The sequence below is a fragment of the Spermophilus citellus genome (assembly GCF_964194105.1).
Source record: "Spermophilus citellus genome assembly, chromosome: 3".
Classification (NCBI taxonomy): Eukaryota; Metazoa; Chordata; class Mammalia; order Rodentia; family Sciuridae; genus Spermophilus; species Spermophilus citellus.
Window position 1 is genome coordinate 167502262 of NC_138184.1, and position 14142 is coordinate 167516403.

At 34.1% G+C, this 14142-nt stretch overlaps 1 protein-coding gene across 3 annotated transcripts in view; it reads left to right on the plus strand.

Annotated features, from left to right (window-relative positions):
* Positions 1 to 14142, plus strand: part of CACNA2D1 (calcium voltage-gated channel auxiliary subunit alpha2delta 1) — a 483532-nt gene that overhangs the window by 370686 nt on the left and 98704 nt on the right. The gene's annotated exons all lie outside the window — the stretch shown is intronic.

A 14142-nucleotide genomic window follows, 5' to 3' on the forward strand; every position in this document is an offset into this window, starting at 1 on the left:
TCTTTGAATGAGTTTTATACTTCCAACATTTGGCCAAGAGTTAATAGTTGTTTTTTAGTTAAAGGAATTGGATGGGATTTGATATTGGGATTATTAATGCTTGACAAATTTTTAAGACCACTGATTTTCTTAAAAGTATTATGGTCCTGACAGTTCTTTGTAGTATCCTCACTTGGTGTGGCTTGAAAATGTAAGCAGAAAGCACCTGGGCAAATAAAGAACAGGGGATGCTTTTTGATCAGGAAATAATGCACCTTGATAACTCACTGTAAGAATTGTGAAAGTATCTCAAGAAGACATTCAAAAATAGGAAAGAAGAGTGATATGGAAATGTACACAATTGTGGAAATGATAAGAAGAATATTACAGGAAACCACTAGGAAGTTGAGGTCAGTGATTTCTCCTTTGACTCCCAGAGAAATTTATTACTGGTCTTAGTTCCTACCTCCTCCCCAGGCTTGCTTAGTTTTGGTTATTTTCTTAAAAGTTGTACATGGCTCTTATTTACCATAAGGAGATATATTTTTTGCTTGATTGTTTTTTTTTTTTTTTATTTTTTTGTTTGATTGATTTTTTGGTCAACTGTATTCTGAAATTTTTGTTTGTCATGTACTTTGTTTAATTTTATTATTTTGCAATAATCATTAGTTCATTTTCAAGATTGGAAACTCAACTAAATTATTTTAAATGATCATATTTTTCCAGACATTGATTTGCCATTCAGAAAATCAGTACAAATAAAATCCATAATAGATGTGCATTCATTGTTTATCTTATTTGTGAATTAATCTTCATTTTAATCTTAGATGATGGATAATTATAAGAATATGATTCTGCTCATGTGGCAGAAATTATTCCATTTTCTTCCTGGTAACTAGTTCAGTCTTTCAGAAAAACCTTGTGAGGTAAATGAAAATACTAAATTTTATGGATAAAGAAACAGATTTCTAGTAACTTTTCCAAGGAAGAAGACAGAATTGGAGTATAACCATTTCCATGTATGAGTATGGATTAACAAATAAACTTATGAAACTGACTCTTCAAGAAAAATATAAAATGTATTTTCTGTTTTTATAGTCACAGCCAATAATTATAAACTAAAATAAATTGTAAACTAAGATCCAAATAACTGGCTTATAAAAGCAAAGAGAATTATACTTTTAAAAATATAAACTTAAACTTATTATTCCATTTTGAAGAAAGATGCTATTTGTGTTTACATAGAGGAATTCTTTATGGAAATTTGCTGTAAGTTGGCTTGAAAAAGCGTATATGAATTGGATTATTCTATACTTGCAGATAAACACACAAATACTATGTCTAAATTATATATTTTTTCTAGGTTATATATCTTTATTTTATATATTTATTACTTTACCCTTCATCTTTTGCTCCTATCAAACTTAGTTATATTTTCATTTACAATTATATAATATCTAGTGTCAGCCACATTAATTTCATAATTTATAAAAAAAACTCCTTACTTTATTGGCTTTACTTTGGATACAAATTATCTGAGATGGATGCATTTAAAGATAATTGATTTTTGTGTAGCATTTTGCTAACAGAAAAGAAAAAAATATTATGTTTTTGCTTTCAACAGATAAGTCCTTCTCATTTCATACAAACCTAATAGTTAATAACATGGCAATTCTTCTAGGAAAAAAACTTTAAAATATATTTATATGTCATGTAGTATTTGTGTGTGCGTACATATATTTGTCTAGGTATTTTTTTCCTGATTTTCTTTCTTAAATTGTTTGAAAGACTAGGAAAGAAAAACAATAGTGTAAATTTAGCCTGTCTAACTTCAGAGATGAATGGTAACAAGGCACTGGGTATACTGAAGCGTTCATGTGCTGACTACCAAAAACATGTCAGTCATCTTTCCCAGGATTGCCTGGAACCACCAAATGGAAAAATAAAGCAGCCTCTCATTGTAATCTTTGTGTGTCTAAGATTTTCTTTTGTTAAGTAATTTTTATGCCTAAATCACATATAAGATGTCAGAACTAATGCTGCATCACTTTCGAGTGTTTCAGCTATCTCCCGGCTGTTGTTTGTGACAGAAAAGAAGCCTGCTGTTAGGCAAAGCCTAAATGCAAGCATACTGGAGCTGTTTTCCCACTAATCCAGTTATATGCTTTGATGGGAGAAGGAGTAGATGCTAGGAGCTGCGATCTGATCACAGTGTGTTCTGATTTACAAGCAAAAATTTAGATGTTGTTAGAGGAAGTTGAGTTTGTTTATGAAAGTCTGACATTTTACAGGTAAAATCCTGCAAGCCAGTGAAGAAAGAAAGGGAAATGTAAGCTGACTGTAGACAAGATGTTAAAGGGTAACTACCAGAGATCTTCTGTTTTCAGTCCAAACCTAGGCTTTCTCACTTAAGAACTGGATAGCAACCTTGTGACTGTGTTAAAGGACTCCATATCAGTTTTATTCTTGGAAGCTTTTCTCATTCATGTTCATTATAAAATGTTGTCTTTGGTTTCTTACCAGAATATAATAATCAAAATATAATTTCTTATAATATCTTTGCAATTGTTATAGAAGACAACTTTTAAAAAAGGAAGTTCTACCTTTTTGCCCATATTATAGTCACTAAATTATCCTACAAGTAACAGTCTATATAGGCAGATGTAAAATGAGGAATGACGGAAGTGGCCACTTTAGAGACCGTGATTGGAAGGTGAGCCCCAGCCCAATTGGAGTCTTTCCCTCACAGATAACGTCTAAAAGACTGAGTTTCCTTGACAACAGCACTCTGTGTAAAACATATCTATACTAATGTTCTCAAGTACACACAAATAACTTTGGTAAAGATTGTAGAATCTTCAGATTCATTTTGCATAGTATTGGATCAGGGAAGCGCAGTACTTGTTGGTTTATGTTGGATAAACAGCAACATGATGAAATGATCCCACACCACTTCATACCTGGATAGACTCTACTGTTAAGGCTCACTGCTGGTTCCAGGACTCACTCCTCTCAGACATTCCTGTCTATCAGACCTATGGGTAGCATTGCATTGGGATAACGCACAATCTCTGAAAACACTTGTTAGGTATCCTCCTACAAGGCACCTAAATCTAATAATAAATCTCAACTTTTGTCTTTTATAAAATGAACAGAATCATATTGCCAAAAATGTCATTGAGGATTAAAGTATCACATGTAAATGGCTTATACATTATAATCATTGTTATGATTATTAGTTTTGTTATCATCTTCCTATTTTTTTTTTTTTTTTTTGGTACCTGGGATCTAACTCAGGGTCACTAGGCCACTGAACCACATGCTCAGCACTATTTTGTATTTTATTTAGAGACTGGGTCTCACTGAGTTGCTTAGTGCCTGGCTGTTGCTGAGGCTGGCTTTGAACTCTTGATCCTCCTCTCTCAGCCTCCAGAGCTGCTGGTATTACTGGCATGGGCCACTGTGCCCGGCTTCTACACTTTTCTACCAACTATTGTGAGACGATTCTTTATGAATCTGTCATATTTCTTCATGTCTAAGCATGAAAAGCAATTTCCTCTGATTTTTGTGCTTTCCAAGACCATAAAGTTAAGAGATTCCTCATCCCAAGAGAGATTTAAATGGCAGAATAATTAAGATACTGTCTTTGGAGGTGAGTCAGGTAGGCTGCTGAGAGTTTTAACGTGAGATTAGGACTTGATTTTGAGATTTCTTGTCTAAAATACAACTCTTTGCCTGAATAGGTGACTCCTGGTCTCTGTTACCGGTGTATGGTAATCCTGTGCAAACAAAGAGGTTACACAGGCTACTGCTATTGCTGAGAATGTAAAACTATCCTTTGTCTCTGACCCAGAGACTCATTTTTCCTTATTTGCTTGGTTGTTTTTGTTGTTGCTGTTTTGTTTTGCTTTTGCCTGTTATCTATGAAACGGTAGGAAGCTCATTTGTGAGCTTGAAAGTAGAGTAAAATATAAGGCACTTCAAAGTTCCTGGCTTGACTTTTTAATACCAACCAATATTAAAGTGGGTGTCTGTTGAAATATGACATTGCATTGTATAAAGAAATTCAGGAATGTTTCATTTCCTATGTGCTTTAAATGTTCAGCTTTTCTTCTAAAACATGCCTACTGTTTTCCAGAAAAGGACATATTTTTTTTTCTTTAACAATTAGAAACTTTGTTACTCAGTATATGGAACTTTGTAGATTATTGTACAATGTGAACTTAAAAGTGATTTCTACCCCCTGAAAAACACCTTATAAAATAGGCCCTCTTTTTGCCAGATTTCAAATAAAGTAAAAGGCTGCATGTCAGTAGAATTTCATAACAAATGGTATCTAGGAGAGTAATTTCATTTCATGTCATATAAAATAGCCATCCATCTGGGTTTCAGGAAAACGTTATGTTGATCCATAGCTCATTTATGTCAATGAACAGAAGATTGTACTTTATACCCTTGCTTCTTAAATTGGGGCCTGTGGCCAAGAAGCATGTGCCTGGTCTGGCAGCTCTATCAGGCAATGGTTAAAAATGCAGAACCTTAAGATCCATCCAAGACCCCAGAGCCAGAAGCTGTATTTAGCAAGTCCCCAAGTAAATCCAACAAAAGGGTTTGATCACATTACTGTTGATTGTATTTACAACAGGCAGGTTTCATGTCATTATGAAAAAAGAAATTGGGAAATTGGTGTACATTAAGGAGGTACGTTTAGCAAATTTAATAGGCATTTGGGGCTTGTTATAACCTGTGCTTATCATCGACTTGCGTTTTAAGATCTTGACAATTTATAGAATTGTTCATATTGGATTTTTTTTAAACTTTCTTTTGGGTTATTAGAAAAACAGGAAGAAAATATGGAGTTAAGATTATTAAACAAAACAAGAATATTTCCTTTTATATACTTTTATTTTAAGGTAAATGTGGGTGCTTGAAAAATTGTCTTCATTTAAAAGACACATGAATAAATTATAACCCATGAAGAAAAAACTGAAAAAAAGACAAATTTAGGGATTATAATAATGATGTAAAGTAATGAAGGTTATTTAGTTGTTAAAAGAGATGCCAGAGTATAACTTAATTGCTTTGCAAATATGAGGAAAGTTTATAAGAAGGTGTTGACAAGCATAATACAATTTTTTTTCCATTAATTACTGGGTTCACTAGGTTTTTGGTACTTGTAAATGGGTAATATATGCAGTTTTGGAAATGGGGAAGCAATATTTAAGATGAGACAAGGGAATGTTTTTATTCTGAACTGAGCCTTGGTTATTTTTTTAAAAAAATATATTTATTTATTTATTTTTATGTGGTACTGAGGATTGAACCCAGTGTTTCCCACATATGAGGCAGGTGCTCTACCACTGAGCTACAGCCGCAGCCCTGAGCCGTGTTTTTAAAAATATAAAATTTATTGACATTTGTTAAGATGAACTAGGATTAGAATCCATGTATTTCAATACTTACTAGTTAATATTTTCTAAAGTATGTTTAACTTATTTTTGAGTATAATTAAAGAGAATGATTTGGGCTAAACTGCACTATAGACATAGTAAAATTGTTCAGTTACTTAACTTATTATATTTGATTTTAAATATTTAACAGACAAAATATTCCAAAGAAATTAAAATACAAATGAACCCTATAGGTAATTATTAGTAGAATGATACACTTTAATCTTTAGACTTTAATAAACTGACTCCCTTTTTCAAATTTTCAGCAAATTCCTTAGAGACTTAAAAAGAATTTTTGAGAATTTTAAGGTATATGCTGTAGCTTGAAAAATATCCATTAAGACATAAAAACAATTTTATTAAAATGTTTAAAATTCAAGGGAACTGCATCCAAAGGGATAGTTTGCTTAAGTTCTTTTACAAATTTCATATAGAATGACTTCATCACCTGGTTTTGTTGATCCTGGGTGTCATTTCATGTTTAAAATAACTCACGGGTGATGTTAATAACCTTGCTTAAAAAGCATATCCGTTAATGCACCTGCTCAATGCATGTCTTACAGATATGTACAGCTTAGAAATCACTCCTGTTTATTGTGACATGAATCTTGATGCTTCCAACTTTTCCTGGTTGCCTCCTTATGCCCCCATTTTACTCAGGTCTTGTCTCAGATGCTGCCTTATCTCAGATCTTCCTTAATGACTACATCTCAGAGAGATGTCCAGTGTCATTATTCTGTCACGTCAGTGATGTTCCATTTTACCTTGCTTCCCTTTTTATTGTGTTTGTCTCTTCACCTGATATTTTCTAATTGTTTGCAGTTTGTTTATTTCTTTGTATTCCTTCTTCTGCAAGAATGTATGCGTCTTCCTGTGAAGGGACACTACTTTGTGCTGCTGTTAGCATATGTAGAATATTTCAAGGTGTATAGTGGCCATGACTGAATCCACACTACCACTCTTTCAGTCCTAACAGTGCTGTCAGGATTTCATAACAAATTCCCATCACTGATAAGATAACTTTGGTTTCTTATATGATCAGAGTTGTCCTCACTCATTACTACTATTGTGGTGTCTTTGCTTTGTAAACACATCGATATGTGTATATCATTCTCTGTTGTTCAAGAAGATGGAGCTAAGACTGCACTGTCAGTGATGTTTTTACAGCTAAGGAAAAATTTACAAGTAATTAGCTCCAGATATCATGAAAAAATTGAACATATTGATCAGGTCTGTACCAGAATGTTGTTAAAAAGGTGTAGATCAAACAGTGTATGATCATTTGCTTATTTCATTAAGTCTTTATCTTTAGGAGCTGGCATTTAAATTTCCAGAGGGCTATGAAAAATATTTGTTATAGAATGGTACCAAGATTATTATATCTTGAGAATGATGGAACAGGAAGAAAGCTACCCTTATTTCCAGCTGGACAATTGCTTTGGAATCAGCATCACACTGTGCTGGATTAAAAGATGGTTGAGGAAATAAAAATGTCAAGGAGAGATCAGTTAGGAAGCTACATATATATTACTTTTGATGTAGAAGAATAACATATGCTCAACTGTTTAAAATTCTTCTAAACGCACTTAATTAAAAAAAATTTCTGTGTCAAAGTATAAATAGAATTTATTTAAAATGATACTTGGAACTTATTTACAAATGCACTCACTATTTCAACAAAGGTGAATGGACTGAATACTGAATATGTCATGGTTCAAGTTAATTTAAAATTTATTTAAAAATAAAAATTAAAAGTTGTAATGTATGATCACATTTTTAGTTTTTAATAAAACACAAATTTTGTCTTATAATGTAGTATAAGGACATATTTTTCTTAATAATTATATAGTGTATATAATTATAGCAATTATAATTAAACAGGATTCTGTTTTGTCTATTGGTACTCTTGACAGTCACAGAATTCTTAATTTTTTTCTGATTGTATCATATGTAAGCACTTGAGTGGCTTTCCTAGTGATTTAGCAAAAAAACTCCTTTATACTAGAAAAGGGGAAACTAAAGCTCATAGGAGGTAATGGAGTCAATTATGTCTTTGATGCATGTTAGAGGCAAAGCCTGCACTGGTCCTGGTTTTCCTAAATTATAGAATGCAAAACTGTTTACCAATATGTTTCTGCTTTTATACAGTGGGCCAAAGAGACTGCATACCAGCAACCACCATCGGGAATAGATACCATTTGATATAGGACAGCAGTGACCAGTGCAGGAGTGTTGTTAGGTGAAAATATTCTTGGTGTTACTAATGGGGGGGGTGTGTGACTATCTTTTGGTTTTCCCTGGATAGAGATCAGTAATAAACTTAAAATCACCTTAGCAACATGATGAAAAATCATGAATTGCCTACTAGTACTTTTAATAATGTGTTCAGGACCCATGTTGAAAATAGAAAAAAAAAGATTATATAAATATGTGAAATATATTTAGAAGTGTTGAAATATGGAATTAATGAATAAATTCTTCCTGTAATGAAAAGGAGACTCAGGCAAAGATGTATTTTTTTTTCTAACTTATTGGTAAATACAGCTCTAGTTTGACAAAAAAAAAAAAAAAACCTTCTAAATTTCTAAAGGAAGATCTTAATAACAGTAGCATGTCATAGGAATGACAGTTTACTCTTCTGGTATTTAAATTTAAGTCAGAAATGATGGATGAGCCTACAAAAAAGTGTGTCAGGTAGTCTGGATTTGAGGTTACCTTTGATCCTTGGTGGCCATGACTCTGGGCACTTTGCCTGACATTATAAGCCTCATTTCCTCAACTGTCCAATGGGAACCTTATTAAAACTAAAGCCACAGCTTGTTGAAGATTAAACAGCTTAGCACATGTCAGGTGTTCAGCCTAGCAGTCATGTGATTCTCAATACATATTAGCTAAAATTCTTATTAATAAGTAAGAAGGTCATGAAATAATTGAAAGAGTAAAAGATTAAAAGTTAGACAAATATATCAAAAAACCTTATTTTTAAAAAAAAACAGATCATATTCCAATGATTACTTAGTAAACAGGGAAATTGGTTATTGAAAAAATAAATTGTATGTTACCTCAGAGTATTGAGAAAAATAAATGTCACCATGAATATACACTAAGCTGTAAGAAAAACAGAAGCCCATGAAATGTTAGAAGTGTTATAAATGAATATTTATATTATGAATATTTAAATATTATAACTACAGGTTATAAATGGATATAAATATATATTTATATCCATTTATAACCTGTAGTTATAATATTGATGGATTTTTTAAGGTACATTATTTTTTTTAAATTATTTTATTGTTGGTTGTTCAAAACATTACATAGTTCTTATTATACCATATTTCACAGATTGATTCAAGTGGGTTATGAACTCCCATTTTTACCCCGTATACAGATTGCTGTGTCACATCAGTTACATTTCCATTGATTTACAAATTGCCTTTCTAGTGACTGATGTATTCTGCTGTCTATCCCATTCTCCACTGTCCCCTCACCCCTCCCCTCCCCTCCCCTCCCCTACTCTCTCTCCATCCCCTCTACTATAAATCGTTTCTTCCACTTATATAATTTTTCTCCTACTCCTCCTTTCCTCTTATATGTAATTGTGTATAACCCTGAGGCTCACCTTCCAGTTCCATGCAATTTCCCTTAACTCTCACTTTCCCTCCCGCCTATCATCCCTGTTTAATGTTATTCTTCTTCTCCAGCTCTTCGTCTCTACCCTGTCCTTGGTTACTCCCCTTATATCAAAGAAGACATTTGACATTTGTTTTTTAAGGATTGGCTAGCTTCACTTAGCATAATCTGCTCTAATGCCATCCATTTCCCTCCAAATTCTATGATTTTGTCATTTCTTATTGCAGAGTAATACTCCATTGTGTATAAATGCCACATTTTTAATCCATTCATCTATTGAAGGGCTTCTAGGTTGGTTCCACAATCTTGCTATCGTGAATTGTGCTGCTATGAACATCGATATAGCAGTGTCCCTGTAGCATGCTCTTGTTAGGTCTTTAGGGAATAGACCGAGGAGGGGAATAGCTGGGTCAAATGGTGGTTCCATTCCCAACTTTCCAAGAAATCTCCATACTGCTTTCCTAATTGGCTGCACCATTTTGCAGTCCCACCAACAATGAACAAGTGTACCCATTTCCCCGCATCCTCGCCAGCACTTGTTGTTGTTGGATTTCTTAATGGCTGCCAATCTTACTGGAGTGAGATGGTATCTTAGGGTGGTTTTGATTTGCATTTCTCTGACTGCTAGCGATGTTGAGCATTTTTTCATGTACTTGTTGATTGATTGTATGTCCTCCTCTGAGAAGTGTCTGTTCAGGTCCTTGACCCATTTGTTGATTGGGTTATTTGTTATCTTATTATCTAATTTTTTGAGTTCTTTGTATACTCTGGATATTAGGGCTCTATCTGAAGTGTGTGGGGTAAAGATTTGTTCCCAGGATGTAGGCTCCCTGTTTATCTCTCTTATTGTTTCTTTTGTTGAGAGAAAACTTCTTAGTTTGAGTAAGTCCCATTTGTTGATTCTGGTTGTTAACTCTTGCGCTATGGGTGTCCTATTGAGGAATTTGGGGCCTGACCCCACAGTATGTAGATCATAGCCGACTTTTTCTTCTATCAGACGCCGTGTCTCTGATTTAATATCGAGCTCCTTGATCCATTTTGAGTTAACTTTTGTGCATGGCGAGAGAAAGGGATTCAGTTTCATTTTGATGCAAATGGATTTCCAGTTTTCCCAGCACCATTTGTTGAAGATGCTATCCTTCCTCCATTGCATGCTTTTAGCCCCTTTATCAAATATAAGATAGTTGTAGTTTTGCGGATTGGTTACTGTGTCTTCTATTCTGTACCATTGGTCCACTCACCTGTTTTGGTACCAGTACCATGCTGTTTTTGTTACTATTGCTCTGTAGTATAGTTTGAAGTCTGGTATCGCTATACCGCCTGATTCACACTTCCTGCTTAGCATTGTTTTTGCTATTCTGGGTCTTTTATTATTCCATATGAATTTCCTGATTGTTTTATCTATTTCTACAAGAAATGCTGTTGGGATTTTGATTGGGATAGCATTGAACTTATAGAGAACTTTTGGTAATATCGCCATTTTGATGATGTTAGTTCTGCCTATCCATGAGCAGGGTATATTTTTCCATCTTCTGAGGTCTTCTTCTATGTCTCTTTTTAGGGTTCTGTAGTTTTCATTGTATAGGTCTTTCACCTCTTTTGTTAGATTGATTCCCAGGTATTTTATTTTTTGGGGGGATATTGTGAATGGAGTAGTTGTCCTCATTTCTGTTTCAGAGGATTTGTCGCTGATGTACAGGAATGCATTTGATTTATGCGTGTTGATTTTATATCCCGCCACTTTGCTGAATTCATTTATTAACTCTAATAGTTTCTTTGTAGACCCTTTTGGGTCTGTTAGGTATAGAATCATATCGTCTGCAAATAGTGATAATTTAAGTTCTTCTTTTCCTATTTTTATGCCTTTAATTTCTTTCGTCTGTCTAATTGCTCTGACCAGTGTTTCGAGGACTATGTTGAACAGAAGTGGTGAGAGAGGGCATCCCTGTCTTGTCCCAGATCTTAGAGGGAATGCCTTCAATTTTTCTCCATTCAGGATGATGCTGGCCTGTGGCTTATCATAGATTGCTTTAACAATGTTGAGGAATGATCCTGTTATCCCTAATTTTTCTAGAGTTTTGAACATAAAGGGATGCTGTACTTTGTCGAATGCCTTTTCTGCATCTATCGAGATGATCATATGGTTCTTATTTTTAAGTCTATTGATGTGGTGAATAACATTTATTGATTTCCGTATATTGAACCAGCCTTGCATCCCAGGGATGAATCCTACTTGATCATGGTGTATAATTTTTTTGATATGTTTTTGAATCCGATTCGCCAGAATTTTATTGAGGATTTTTGCATCTAGGTTCATTAGAGATATTGGTCTGTAGTTTTCTTTCTTTGAAGTGTCTTTGTCTGGTTTAGGAATCAGGGTGATGTTGGCCTCGTAGAATGTATTTGGAAGTTCTCCCTCTTTTTCTATTTCCTGAAATAACTTGAAAAGTATTGGTGTTAGTTCCTCTTTAAAGGTTTTGTAAAATTCTGCTGTATACCCATCCGGTCCTGGGCTTTTCTTAGTTGGTAGTCTTTTGATGGTTTCTTCTATTTCCTCTATTGTTATTGGTCTGTTTAGGTTGTCTATATCTTCCTGACTCAATCTGGGCAGATCATATGACTTAAGAAATTTATCGATGCCTTCACTATCTTCTATTTTATTGGAGTATAAGGATTCAAAGTAATTTCTAATTATCTTCTGTATTTCTGAAGTGTCTGTTGTGATATTGCCTTTTTCATCCCGTATGCTAGTAATTTGGGTTCTCTCTCTTCTTCTCTTCGTTAGCATGGCTAAGGGTCTGTCAATTTTATTTATTTTTTCAAAGAACCAACTTTTGGTTTTGTCAATTTTTTCAATTGTTTCTTTTGTTTCAATTTCATTAATTTCAGCTCTGATTTTAATTATTTCTTGCCTTCTACTTCTTTTGCTGTTGTTTTGCTCTTCTTTTTCTAGGATTTTGAGATGAAGTATGAGATCATTTATTTGTTGGTTTTTTCTTTTTTTAAGGAATGAACTCCAAGCAATGAATTTTCCTCTTAAAACTGCTTTCAATGTGTCCCATAGATTCCGATATGTTGTGTCAGTGTTTTCATTTATCTCTAAGAATTTTTTAATTTCCTCCTTGATGTCTTCTATGACCCATTGGTCATTCAGTAACCTATTGTTCATTCTCCACGTGGTGCATGATTTTTCCTTCCTTCTTTTATCGTTGATTTTCAGTTTCATTCCATTATGATTAGATAGGATGCATGGTATTATTTCTACTCCTTTATATTGTCTAAGAGTTGCCCTGTGACATAATATATGATCTATTTTTGTGAAGGATCCATGTGCTGCTGAGAAAAATGTGTAACTACTTGATGTTGGGTGGTATATTCTATATATGTCAATTAAGTCTAGGTTGTTAATTGTGTTGTTGAGTTCTATAGTTTCCTTATTTAACTTTTGTTTGGAAGATCTGTCCAGTGGTGAGAGAGGTGTGTTGAAGTCTCCCATGATTATTGTATAGTGGTCTATTAGACTCTTGTACTTGAGAAGAGTTTGCTTGATGAACGTAGGTGCACCATTGTTTGGGGCATATATATTTATGATTGTTATGTCTTGTTGGTGTATGGTTCCCTTGAGCAGTATGCAGTGTCCCTCTTTATCCTTTTTGATTAATTTTGGCTTGAAATCTATTTTGTTTGATATGAGTATGGACACTCCTGCTTGTTTCCGCAGTCCATATGAGTGGAATGATTTTTCCCAGCCTTTCACCTTCAGTCTATGTATATCTTTTCCTATCAAATGTGTCTCCTGTAGGCAACATATTGTTGGATCTTGTTTTGTGATCCATTCGACTAGCCTGTGTCTCTTAATTGGTGAGTTTAAGCCATTAACATTTAGGGTTATTATTGAGATTATGTTTGTTCCTCCAGTCATATTTGTTTATTTATGTTACTAAACCTGATTAGTTTTCCTCTTTGGTTACTTTCCCCCCTTTACTGTCCTATCAACCACTGATGGTTTTCAATGTTATTTTCAGTTTCCTCTTCCTGTAATGTTTTGCCAAGGATTTTTTGAAGAGATGGTTTTCTAGCTGCGAATTCTTTTAACTTTTGTTTATCGTGAAAGGTTTTAATTTCATCTTCCATCCTGAAGCTTAATTTCGCCAGATACACGATTCTTGGTTGGAGCCCATTTTCTTTCAGTGTTTGAAATATGTTATTCCAGGATCTTCTAGCTTTCAGAGTCTGTGTTGAGAGATCAGCTGTTATCCTGATTGGTTTGCCCCTAAATGTAATCTGCTTTCTTTCTCTTGTAGCTTTTAAAATTCTCTCCTTATTCTGTATGTTGGGCATCTTCATTATAATGTGTCTAGGTGTGGATCTCTTATGATTTTGCACTTTTGGCGTCCTGTAGGCTTCTAGGATATGGGATTCTGTTTCATTCTTCAAGTCTGGGAAGTTTTCTCGTATTATTTCATTGAATAGATTGTTCATTCCTCTGGTTTGGAGCTCTGTGCCCTCCTGTATCCCAATGACTCTTAAGTTTGGCCTTTTAATGTTATCCCATATCTCTTGGATGTTCTGCTCATGGTTTCTTAGCAGTCTTGCTGAACTGTCTATGTTCTTCTCAAGTTGAAATACTTTGTCTTCATTGTCTGATGTTCTATCTTCTAAGTGATCTATTCTGCTGGTAGTATTGTCAATTGAGGTTTTAAGTTGGTTTATTGCTTCCTGCATTTCTAGGATTTCTATTTGTTTGTTCTTTATTACTTCTAGCTCCCTGTGAAATTGATCTTTTACTTCCTGGATTTGTTTCTGTAGTTCCTTGTCAATGTGATCTTTCATTGTCTGGTTTTGCTGTCTCATGTCTTCCTTGAGAGTCCAGATCATCTGAAGCATGTATATCCTGAACTCTTTATCTGACATTCCATCTGTTGCAGCTATTACCTCTTCTAGGGTTGAGTTGACCTGCATTGCTTGTGGTCCTTTCTTTCCTTGTCTTTTCATGTTGCTTGCGTTTCTTTCTGCTTCGTGAAACTGTTGTGTTTTTGAAATTTTTCCCCCTGTTTATTTTTGTTGCTCTTGTATATTT